Source organism: Lissotriton vulgaris, chromosome 8 (genome assembly GCF_964263255.1).
Source record: "Lissotriton vulgaris chromosome 8, aLisVul1.2, whole genome shotgun sequence".
In the NCBI taxonomy this organism is placed as follows: domain Eukaryota; kingdom Metazoa; phylum Chordata; class Amphibia; order Caudata; family Salamandridae; genus Lissotriton; species Lissotriton vulgaris.
In genome coordinates, this window is record NC_141696.1 from 1,338,869,388 (window position 1) to 1,338,882,461 (window position 13,074).

A 13,074-nucleotide genomic window follows, 5' to 3' on the forward strand; every position below is an offset into this window, starting at 1 on the left:
AGCGAGGACTAAAGGTATCAGCCATTTCTCAACCATCGATCTCACGTCTGCATACCACCAAATAGACTTGCATCCATCTAGTAGAAAATACACCGCCTTCATCACACCATTTGGGTGTTATCAATTCCGCCGCATGCCCTTCGGGCTAGCCTCAGCGGCAGCGGTATTTCAAAAGATGATGCATCGGTTGTTCAAGGAGGTACAAGGAGTACAGTATTTCCAGGACGACATACTGATAATGGGATCCAGCAAAGAAGATCATGAGAAAAAGCTAACCAAAGTCCTGGAAATATTACATGATAAAGGCCTCACAGCAGAATGGAGCAAATGCAAAATAGGAAGGCAATCTGTCACATACCTGGGACATGAGATAGGTACGCATGGCATATCCCCCAAGGAACAGAACGTGAGAGCCATCAAAGAAGCCAAGGCCCCGACAACCAAGGAAGAAGTACGGTCATTCCTCGGAATGGCCGAGTACTATAGCAAGTTTGTGAGACACTTTGCCACCAAAACATATAGGATGCGTCAACTCATCAGAGACAAGTCGAAGTTCGAGTGGGACCATGAAGCGCAGAGTGAATTTGAAACAGTGAAGAACTGTATCAGTGAAGCTATTCCCTTGCAAGGGTATGTCCCCTCGGGCAAATCCATCTTGACGACAGATGCTAGCGACAAGGGTTTAGGAGCTGTGTTGGCACAGGAGAGAGAAGACGGGTCTAAAGAAACCATCAGCTTTGCCTCACGTGCTCTCACCCCGACGGAACAAAGATACAGCGTCATAGAAAAGGAAATGCTGGCAGTCACCTGGGCTATGGGCAAGTTCCGACAGTTCATCTGGGGCACCAGGTTCAAGCTCCAGACGGATCACAAACCGCTAGTTAAAGTCCTGACGTCGTCTGGGCATGACACGGCTACCCCACGCATAGCAAAAATGACGCTCAAGTTGTTGGATTACACGTACGACGTTGAATATTTGCCAGCCACTCAAAACAAGGTGGCGGACTACCTCAGCAGGGCCTCAGCCATGGAGGAGGCCCCGGAAGGCTCTCCGGAAGCAGAGGAAATGGTAGCGAGCCTAGAGGACGTTGAGATGACCATTAGCAGGCAAGAGTGGGCTGCCGCGTATGTCCTGGATGCAGAGAAAACAGAAGTTAAGCGACACCTTACCTCAGGTTGGCCGGACAAAAGGAGGCTCACTGCGGGTGTACGGAGGTTCTATGAGATGAGAGAGGAACTATCCTTGAGCGACTCAGGGGTCTTCCTATACAGGGGAGAGAGGGTGGTTCCACCCGAAACCCTGGTACCCACGTTACTAAAACAACTGCACGAGGGGCACCTGGGCATAGTGAAGACCAAAGCGCGAGTGAAGCTTATGTATTGGTGGCCTGGCATGGATGCCCAAATAGAGAGACAAGTGAGAGAGTGTGAGCAATGCCAAGGGGCGGACAAAATACTCCGACCTCTCAGACCAGCTCTAGGAAAATTCGAGAACCCACTCAACCCATGGGAGAACCTTGCCATAGACATCCTGGGGCCAGTACTGGATAACAGAGGAGTAAACAAATTCTTATGTGTGGTAATCGACAAATATTCCAAATGGCCGGAAGTCGATATACAAGAGTCCATGGACACCGAAACTGTACTGAGGTTCTTGACTTCCTTGTTTCTAAGAGAAGGAATACCCAAAACTATACTTAGTGATAACGGACCGCAGTTCGTTTCAGAAAAATGGTCGCGTTTCATGAAAAGGAACGGAATAGAGTCAAAACACACGGCTATCTACCACCCGGCATGCAACGGCCAAGTCGAGCGGTTTAACCGTGTCTTGATGGGGTCCATCCAGGCAGCCATCACACAAGGCAAGGACTGGGAACTTGAAATACAGAGCCTACTGTGGGCATATAGGATCACTCCCACGGTGGTAGGATACAGCCCCTTCCAAGTGCTAAGAGGCCGATACCCGTTCACCAGAGACAACGTGGCGTGGAGGGAAAAAACTATAACCAGCAAATGGTCCCCAGCAGTGGTCTTGCACAACTTAGAGAAGGCCCAAAGGATATATGCCGCCCAGTGCGACAAACGACGCAACACCAAAGAGACCGAGCTGGAAGAAGGAGAATGGGTCCGAGTCAAGCTCCCCACACTGCAAAAGAAGGGAGAGAGCAAATATAGCAGGCCGTTACTGGTCAAAGAAGTAAGAGGGAGAGCAGCCCTTCTAAGTGACGGCAAGGTGTGGTCCCAAGACCGCATGGCGAGAGTGAACAGGATTGTGAGGTGGCCCAAACCGGAGGAGGAAGAGATACCCATTGGGGATGGAGGAGAAGTACCCACACCTGAGGAAAGCACGAGTAGCGCCAATGAAGACGGAGGAGAAAGTGGAATCAGTGAGACTCAAACTGCTGATGTAGAGAGGGGTCAAGGAGCTCCTGCCAGAAGTGGACAGAGAGAGGAAACTAGAGACGATGAAAAGATGAGTGGAGAGAGAGAAGCAGGAGGAGGCACACTGGTAAGAAGTACCCGCTCTGGTAGAAGTGTCACTTTGCCAGCAAGATATAAAGACTTTGAGATGAGTGGAAAATAGACATTGGACTATAATTGCCATTTCTGTTTATTGATTAAAAAGGGGGAGATATGTGGTGTTGCGCTCTAGTCTGTGGACGCGTACGCGATGACGCGCGGCGTCACAGGCGAGAGCGGAACTGGCGCGCATGCGCGGCGAGACGGGGAGAAGAGCGCGAAAGAGAAAAGCGGCAGTTGGCGACCGGAGCGCTTGTAACCCAGACGCTCGGCGCTCTATGTCTTAGCGAGTATTGTTCTTTCAGCAATAAACCGGTTCAACTTATCCTGGCTCTGTGTGCTGCATGTGGGGACAAAGCGAGAACATTATAGGGCCCAGCAGGGCAGTTCGTGCCTAGATTGTTCCAATGGAACAGGACTGGGGCTAATGTTCGTGTTGCTGATTCCTGCTGAAGGACTTGGTTCATAGTAATATTATAAATTAAGTCAAAAAGTGATCATTTGTTAAAAATGTTGGTACCGTTTGGCAAATTCGTAAGCAGACACAAACAGAATTCTAGCTTCTCAGGTTTCCCTGGAGATCTTTAAATGGTAGCCAGCGTTGTTACCAAATAGAAGTTTTCTGACTCACTTTAACTTGGTCATTCCTTCACAGATCTGCATAAAACTCGATATACCAGCACTATCTGCTTGATTTCATGTTGATGTGTCGAACTGTGCTACAGTTATTAGCCAAAGAAGATTTTTGACCCCCCTATTTTCTCTGACTCCTATTAATATGTGCAGACCTGGACATGCCTGGAGCCATAGTTGTAAAATGTCCGCTTTTCTGTGTTTCTGCAGAGCGCACACCCTCAACTGGGTGCACCAGGGAGCCCCAGGCCACATGAGATATAAATATAGTCACTATGCCTGGCTTTATGTGCAGGAATGCACAGGCATTCATCAATTAAGTTTACATGTGCTGCATTCACAAATGAATGTTGTTACATTAAAGCCTGCCTTCTTGACTTTGCCAATGCTGGGTACACAGTACATTGCTTCTGTTTACAATACATAGGGTAGATAACTATTTCCATGATGGCCGAGTGTACTTTTTAGATGAAAAGTCCTTTATGCTTTGCAAGTGCTTCAAAATACATCAACATCTTTTCGTAGGGGCAAATATTTCAAAAACTACAGAACAGAATTTTACCAGACTATTTTTCTGAATAGAGGTCTAGTTTCTTGCTAAGTTTAGTTTCATTTGGTTCATCGGTTTTTGAAGTAGTGTAAATCAGGAATTCCTATGGGAGCTAAAATGGAAAACACTTCCCTTTTTTTAACTCGCCTTTAACTTTTTCTCTCTTTCATAGGTGTCCACTAAAAATGACTGGAAAATTGCGTACTAAATTTCGAACAGCTTTAACAGCTATTTGCAGAGTCAAATTGTCCTTTTCCATGGTAAGTGACAGTCAACCTAACTAGAGAGAGAGAGAGACACACACACAAGTAAATCAAATTGTGCTATACATATATACACACACACACACAAGCTAATCAAATTGTGCCATACACACACGTTAATAAAATTGTGCATTCCACATTGATAAAACAAGTCTATGTTGCCAGCCCCGTAAATATGAAACATTCAAACAGAAACGCTGACCCGTGTTTAAAAAGTTCATAAAGGTGCCGAATTGGTTGCAATTTCCAGGCTTTCTTTTCTTTTCCATTAGAGGAATGGCCAAGGAGGCTAGTTTTAAAATTATGAGATTAGAATCTTTTTTGTTACATTTTACAAACATATTTCAAGATCTTTTCTGTAGGAATGATGCTATTTATAACATTTGACGCAATACGAAGAACAGAGAATCCCTTTGACTGACAGGTCTGAATATTTAGCCAAAGCACAAACTGTCCTTCCCAGGTCACGAATAAAGGACATTAGAGACTTTAATCCCTTGTTATTTAACTAGATGTGCTCAATTGCTTGGTGCCACAGATGGTGATGATGGGGTAAGGAATTTGGAAAAGGATGTGCATGCAATTTAATAGTTACCTAGAGTATGACCATTTTTTAACAGTGCAATGAAGATATGAATGCTGCTAATAAATCGCGGAGCCCCCTGCCTACATACATTCAGACTATATTTAATGTTCAATGGCAGGAACAGCCAACGATAAGTTGAAAATACCATTCAGAAAGGGAGACTTTGGTTTCCAAATCTGAAATAAGATCACTAGGCATTTATCTACACGAGGCTAAACTACGTCTTTCTCGTTCACATCAAGATACACCCAAATGTGTGACACACACACACACATATCCATTGTAAATATAGACACACGCAAACAGGTATGTTTGATTGGGCAGTAATATGTTTACTAAACATCAGTGGGGGTGATGCTGCTAGCGCAAGGTAAGTGCTTTTACTTATTTTATTTCTTTACTCTCCACTTTTCCGTCGTATGCTGAACTCCCCTCCCCCACCCAGCCCTGCCCCCGCCTCATCGCCCCACAGTGTTACCTGTGCGAGCCTCCACTGGCGAGCCTCCACTGCTAAACATTTATTTTAGAAAGAGCTGAATACCACATCTATCCAATACTAGGCCTTTGTTCAAGCTCACTGCAATAGTAATGAATTTGTAATCATTCAATCAATCAATCAATCATTTGGGGCGTATAAAGCGATGCTACTAACCTGTGGGGGTCTCAAGCCGCTGGGGGGGGGGGGGGGGGGGGGGGAGGGAAGGGGAGAGAAGGCTGCTGGTTCCTCTGGGAAGAGGATCATTCGAAGAGCCTGGTCTTGAGGTATTTCTTGAATTGGGTCAGCGACCTAAATTGCCTGAGGTAGAGGGGCAGGGTGTTCCAGATCTTGGCGGTGAGGTAGGAGAATGAACTTCCTGTGGTTCTGGTCTTGTGGATCCTGGAGACAGAGACAACAGCAAGTTCTTTGCTGTTGTTGGCACTGATTCTGTCTTGGAGTGTCATTTTCTTTGTGGTTTTGAGGAGGAAGTGGTGTTCGTTTACGGCAGATTTGAAGGTAGCATGGGTTTCCGGGGTTCTGTTGTTTCTCCATCTCTTCTCGAATTGTTTGCAGGTGCGTCTGGATTCGTGGACATCAGGATTGAACTAAATGGCCTTCTTGGAGTGTTGCTGTCCTGGTTTATCTTTGAGGTGTAATGGCTAAACAGGCTTCTGGTGAGGGGATGTGCACTGCCTTGGTTCAAATGTTTTTAGCGTGCTCAAAGGTATCACTCCCCTCCGGGAGTGTGTCTGAATATGTCTAAGTGTAGCAGGCCTATTGCGCCATAGGCCTCTCACCCTCGGCACCGCTGTAATGACTGAGTAATATTCAGCAGGAATTCATATAAGAAATTTCCTTAGTCCAATTTATTCACGTACTATCTTTTCATCTCCGTATTGGTACGGAGATGAAAAGATAGTACGTGAATTTCAGCCGCAAGATTTTGCCCTGATGAAGGTGCTGGATTCACGGAAATGCATTGGATTGTTTGAAAAATGGAACTGTTTAAACATGGATTATAATATGTGATGGAAAAACATATGGATTTAAATCACGAAGTCGAATCATGAAATAAAAGAATAAATTGGACTAAGGAAATTTCTTATATGAATTCTTGCTGAATATTACTCAGTCATTACAGCGGTGCCGAGGGTGAGAGGCCTATGGCGCAATAGGCCTGCTACACTTAGACTTATCCTTGAGGTGTGCCAGAGGGTTGGCACAGTTAGAAATCCATCGGTGGAGGTTGCGTGCTGCAGTGTTGGTGTCCGTTGGCGAAGGTGGAGTGGTTGTGCTGAGGGAGTCAACAATACGTTCTTCGGGGTCCTTGGCAGAGAAGACACAAGTAGAGCGTGTTGCCGGCTGTGTGAGTTGGTGTGGTGACTAGCTGCTTGAGTCCGATGTTGGCGAGTTTCTGCAGTAGGGAGGCGGTGTTCTGGTTGCTGGAGTTGTCCATGTGGAAGTCGAGGTCTCCAAATAGGATGTAGTCTGTGGATGCGAGAGCCTGGGGTGCAATGAGGTCTATGATGGTGTCGGTGAAGGGTGGTTGGGCCGGGGGTCCTGTAGACAATGGTGCAACGGAGGGAGGTGTTGGGGTTGGTCTGGATCTGGAAGTTGAGGTGTTCCATGGTCGTTGTTGGGTCGTTAGAGAGTGTGGTCAATCGGAGGGCATTCTTGTGGATGATGGCCATGCCTCCTCCTGGGCAGTCCGATCGGGTGATTTTGTAGCTGTTGGGGAGGCTTATGGCGATGTCCAGATCAGAGTTGGGGTCAGTCCAGTTTTCCATGAAGAATGTGATGTCAGGAGAGTTGGCATCGAGGAAGTCCTTGAGGTCAGTGGTGTGTTTGTGGAGGGATCGCACATTGAGGAGGATGCAATTGAGCCGGTCGGGTGCGCTGTTGGTTGCCTGGGCGGTAGTGAGAGGAGCTGGCATATTGGCATGGGTGAAGGTGCTGTTGCAGTTCCGGCAGGTGAAGGGTACATGGGTCTTCTTTGGTGACACTAGTTGGCAGGCAGCATGGCGTCCATGGGTGAGAGTGTGGAGGGTGCTGACGCCGTAGCGGTGGAGTTCCCGAGAACCAGGGTCTATGGCGCTGGGCGCAATTCAGGCAAGAACGGACGCAGAAAGGCTTTTCTTTGCTGCACAAGCGGCACAGCCACCATTAAATAGTGCTGCGGGGGCTGGACAGCTGGGAAAACATGGGAGCGTAAAGGTACACTGGAGGGACAGGCTGTGGGGGATCACAATGACAGGGGTGATGTGGGAGAAAAACAGGAGGAAAAAGGAATAAAAGCACAGTCAAAAGGCAGAGGCAGAATAAAAGAATAAAAGAGAAAGCGAAATGCATTAGAGCGACAGAAAAAGCAGAAAGAGAGATAGAAGGGCATTCAAGCAGCAGAGCTTAGACACTCTACCACTGGACCACCAGAGATGAGGCGCAGGCAGGAGCCTGCGGGTGGAGGAGGCCCTCGAACACCTGACCTTTTGGTCAGCAGCACAAACAGGGACAGCAGTAGCTACCAGACAGAGATCTGCTGTGAAAGGAGCAAGTCCACTAAATGATCATTCCAGACACTATTCAAAGTATAACCAAATGCACAATTGACTGGGAAGAGGAGTTTGCCCAGAATCACCACCTTCGCTTCCTCACTACAAAGGCAAAGGGCTTGTCAAGTAAATGGAAAATATGAAAAACATAAAAAAGAATGTTACTACCCACACTGTGTGGGAGAGTGGCAGTGGAGAGTAATTCTACATTCACCTATCCATTCAGAGATTCTAATTACATTAATAGCTGGGTCTAATTGTGAAGAGTGAATGGCCCGAAACATTATAATTGTGCGCAAATACTTATACCTTCTGAAGACATTATCCAACAGTCTCAGCTTAAAACTGTGATCTTTCTCAGAAATTGTGGTCTAGATTTGGCCCAAAAGATGCTCCTGAAATGGGCAATGCTAACCCAGCAGACGAGAGTTTGGAAGGCGCCTTGATTTATACATGCGACGCAGTCAGCCTCTTTGGATGCTTTGAGAACTGCCTATCCAAAGACAAGACCCTTCAGAACCAACTATCATGCACACACTCTGATGCTGTTCAGCTAAAGAGCATTTTACCAAAAGCCAGCTAATGTATCGGCAGCCCCTCCATTTGGGCAAAGGAGTGTCGGCCCCCAGCTTCCAGCACAGCTGCAAAGGACAAAAATAAAATGGTAATATAATACATTTATTACCTTTATATTGTTCTCTCTCCTCAGACAAGCCCTGTTTGGGGACGAAGTCACCGCTGCTAACTGGCAGCAGGGGAGTGGTGCTCACTCCACCTGTTTACACTGTGCAGGTAATTTTGGCCGGCCATCTTGCAATGGCCAGCCTGACTTGCGCAGTCTAAACCTCTCCACCTAGCTACAGCTAGGTGGAGAGCAGACACAGTCCCCCATTGCTTTGAGGAGCGTCGAGGCAGCCTGCTCTAGCAAATACTGGTGCTGTTTTCATGTTGCTCATCTGGAGCATGATAGCATGAAAGCAGGGTCAGGATTTGTGTGGAGAATTCCACTGCTGCAGTCGGAGACCCGAGGGACTCATGAGGACCGGAGAAGACAAGCCAGCGCTGGTAGGTGCATTTTTTATTTTTCATTTTATTTAAATTTCAGTCTTGCCTGCAACTTCACAGTTGTCAGTCACGGTTCATTATAAACACTGTATAAAGAGCCATGAAGGACAGCCCCATGAGGCTCTTACCCTAAATATTTGGGGGGGGGGTTGCCTCACCAAATGTTTAGGGTATCGTCGCCACTGAGCTAGTGGTTCTATATCTCAGTACAGTTTGCTGAGCAGGGATGTGGAATTCCCATAGCCCGACACCCTCAACATGTTTGGGGTCAAGGGCAACAAGTCTTTATGTGTATTTGAAGAAGTAGGCCCAACCCCCTGCAGCATAAACCCTTTTTGCTGTCCGTTTGCAGTACCACAATATGGATCAGGAAAGGGCACTGTCAGCAGTTAATGAAATATTTGTGTCTGTATATTAACGCTGTTCAAACTTGTATTAATGGTTCATTAATTGAAAGCCTTTATTATTAGGGTGAGCGCTCTAAATAAATGCGGTAAGCTCTGACTGCACTACTGACAGTGGTTCTAGTATAAAAATGTGTACACATGTTTTCAAAGTTTAGTAATATGAGGCCATGTATAATGGTCCCAGAATGCTCTCTGAGTTGATGCAAATATTTGAAGAAGCTTGAAAGTAATATTGATGATTCTTTGCTTTCAAAATAAAATGTTTATAAAAAAATTAAAGCAGGAAAGAAAACATTTTGCTAAACTACTGTAAAATTTCAGGAACCATGTCTTTGCAGTATCATTTAGTAACGTGTTGAGGCACGCTAGTATTTCCTAAAAATATTCATAATGGAAAATCAGTGTAACCAGTTTAATAAGATGATGGGAAACAAGCATTGGCAAAGCCAGTAGGTGTGAAATTGGTGGTCAGCTTTTTAGTTTTGGCAATGTGTGACTTGTAAAACTTTAATGGTGTGGGAGCTGCTGAGCTCTCACCATTATAACAAACACAAAAGCAAAAATTGTTTTTGATCTCAAAAAGCACACACTGCCACATTAGTTACTGGCAATGAGCCAAACTACTTTGTTTACTGAAATGCTCCTTCTTAAAGTTCAGAATTCTGTCGCTCACAGTGAAGTGAAGTCAGCTGATACAGAGATAGAGATATATATATCTATCTATATATATATATATATCAATCCAAATCGATCCTTCCAAGCCTGAGAGCGCTCCACAGTGTGTGCTCAACCCGGGAGCTGGATCATAGCCCCAAATTAATTTTTCAAACAAAGAGGGCGGCACAACTGGATACTTTATGAAGCTTTAATCACACACAAACACTCCACCAACGCGTTTCAGCCTCACGGCTTTTTTCACGGTCAGCAAGTCCTTTTTTGCTTTTTGTTTATATACTGGCTCATATTAGCCATTAAGTGGCATTATGGGATATGTAGTCCATCAAGCAATATGTTGCAAACAATTACATTAAAATTAAAATAAAACAAAGGACTGGTGTGCTATGGTTATACGAGTATAGTACTCAAAGCATCTTAAATTAATTTCACTTAGGGCTTGTTGCTTCACAGTTCATGAACTGTGAAGCAACAAGCCCTAAGTGACATATTGCTTGATGGACTACATATCCCATAATGCCACTTAATGGCTAATATGGGCCAGTATATAAACAAAAAGCAAAAAAGGACTTGCTGACCGTGAAAAAAGCCGTGAGGCTGAAACGCGTTGGTGGAGTGTTTGTGTGTGATTAAAGCTTCATAAAGTATCCAGTTGTGCCGCCCTCTTTGTTTGAAAAATTAATTTGGGGCTATGATCCAGCTCCCGGGTTGAGCACACACTGTGGAGCGCTCTCAGGCTTGGAAGGATCGATTTGGATTGATACGTTTGCTGCGAGATGCGCCCGATTGCCTGCGTGTAGCAAGTTGCTGGAACGCGAAGGAGACGCCCTCGGTGACTGTGGTGAGAAGCGGCGGGCTCGGCTGCGGCTGTTGGAAGATCCCACTACGAGGTGAGCGTCTTCGTTTACTATCACAATTCAAGCTAGCAGGCAATCGAAGTGGCTGTATACATCAGCGGTGAATGCGTCCAAGCGTATACAATACGCGAGACAAGTTGATGTACCAGACTGGAGAAAGTAAAGCTGTAATTAAAACGGAAAACTTATCTAAGCGCTCTTGAAGTAAAGGTGTGCTGTGACTCTGAACTTTGAGTTATTGTCAATAATGGAAGTGCGTGTTGCCAAACGCGCTACAAAAGCATTAACTATGTTTAAACCAGGGGCTGTAGCGGTTGACGTGACCCGCAAAATCAAAACACCAGAAAGTGAAAATGTCACGCTGAAACAACACATGAACGCGCTAGAACGCTTGTACAAAAAAGAAGTAAATAAGAGCTGGGAAATAATCACTCTTGAGAATTAAGTGGAAGTCAAAAAAATACCACGTGGATTAAGGATCTTCACTATGCCAACTCATCCAGATACCAAGGAGGAATTGATTCTGGAATGGTTAGAAAATAATACGCTGTGTTCTTTAAACATGATGCGCATTCTTATTAAACACGCTAAAATGGATATTGATGATATTACAACAAAAATTAAAGAGATTGAAGACCTAATTTCCAAAGAAACTAAACAGGAAGAAGTAACCAAAATGAGATCAGAAATGGAAACAAGACTGGATGCATATGAAACAGATATACAGGAACGCAAAGAACGCAAGTTCAAAAGAGATGAGCTGGATTATTCACATGGCCGCATCCTGACTTTTGCAAGACGCTACGACAACTTAAAAAAGAACTTCCCTCCCACTACACAAGCATCCAGTGGTAGTGAATCAGATGCAAGCCTTATTGAAGTAACAGGTGACCTGTCAAAAAACTTCAATATTTTAGAGGAAGTAAAAATGGTGAACTTGGAAAAGGATATCACCAGAGGAGGAGGAAGAGCAAGAACGCACTTTCGAAACAGATGGAGAGGAAGAGGGGTACAAAACCAACCAAATCCCTCACCAGCACCCGAAAAACCCGCAGGTCCAAGCAACGAAAGAAGGCAATACCCCCTACGCAACAGGAAGTGACCAATTTAATAGTGAACCTGTCGCAATACCAACTGACACAAGAAGAACAAAACGTACTGAATAAAGGCCTATCATTTTGCCCAGAAGCCCATTTCGATTATCCGCAAACAAACATTGACCTGTATAAATTTGTGAGAAAATTAAAATTGGCTAAAATCCATGCCAATAAAGTTACATCAGGTTGTGTAAATAACATTACAGAAGAGGCAACGGAGGAAAATATTACCACTACAATTGAACAAATATCTGACCTAAGAGAGACATTTGAGGCAATGTTTAACCCTGAAGGCAATATCACAACTGATTCCCAAATGTTGGAACAAATGAACATTCAAACCAACCTCAGTAAAAATACTGGATTAAAAAATAAATCTCGATACTGTCCAGTCCTATCGCCAGGCAATAAAATTGACTTGTTCTCGGATGCTATGATGGAAGAGCTAGACAATCTCATCAAAGTCAAAGATAACAAGAGACAAAACCTATCTACTAAAGAAAGAAAGGCACTTCAAAATCTGATGAACAACTCCGCCATAACGATCAAACCCGCCGACAAAGGGGGAAATATCGTTATCCTTGACACGAAGGATTACATTCAAGAAGCGGAACGCCAACTTAAGGTTTCACAACATTACAGCAAATTGAAAACTAACCCTATAGGAAAAATGACGTCCGATCTGAAGGAACAACTAATGGTCTGGCAGGCAAAGGGACTGATCAATGAAGACGAACGGAAATATATGACTACGGAACATCCAATCACCCCGTGTGTGTATTTTCTACCAAAAATCCACAAGACACTTAACCATCCACCGGGAAGACCCATCGTGTCCTCATGTGATTCATTGTATGAAAAGGTCTCAAGGTATGTGGACAACTTTCTCGCTCCGATTGCCCAAAGCATGCCGTCGTACTTAAAGGACACCGGAGACTTTCTGAGAATCCTAATGGATATACCATGGAATCCAAATTACCTTCTAGTTACAATTGACGCCGTGTCACTATATACCTCAATAAGGCATGAAATAGGTTTGAAAGCTTGCAAGTATTTTCTACACCAACGCAACATCAAGGAATTGCAACATACAACCATGCTCCTGAAAATGATAGAGCTATGCCTGACAAACAACGTATTTCTATTCAACAGCGAACTGTATAAACAAGAATGTGGCACGGCCATGGGAATTTCTTTCTCTCCCAATTACGCCAATATCACCATGGGCTATTGGGAAAAGGTGCTGGTATGGAACAATAATGAACAAGAAGAACTCGACCGAATTATACTATGGGTCAGATATATTGATGACCTTTTCCTTATTTGGAATGGGACCAACGCACAGTTTCAAGAGTTCTTCATTAAACTGAATCAAAATGAGATTGGGTTACAGT

The 13,074-nt window shown here is 44.7% G+C and overlaps 1 protein-coding gene across 2 annotated transcripts in view; it reads right to left on the reverse strand.

The window, feature by feature from the left end:
• Positions 1-13,074, reverse strand: part of ARHGAP42 (Rho GTPase activating protein 42) — a 664,758-nt gene that overhangs the window by 357,538 nt on the left and 294,146 nt on the right. The window lies entirely within an intron of this gene.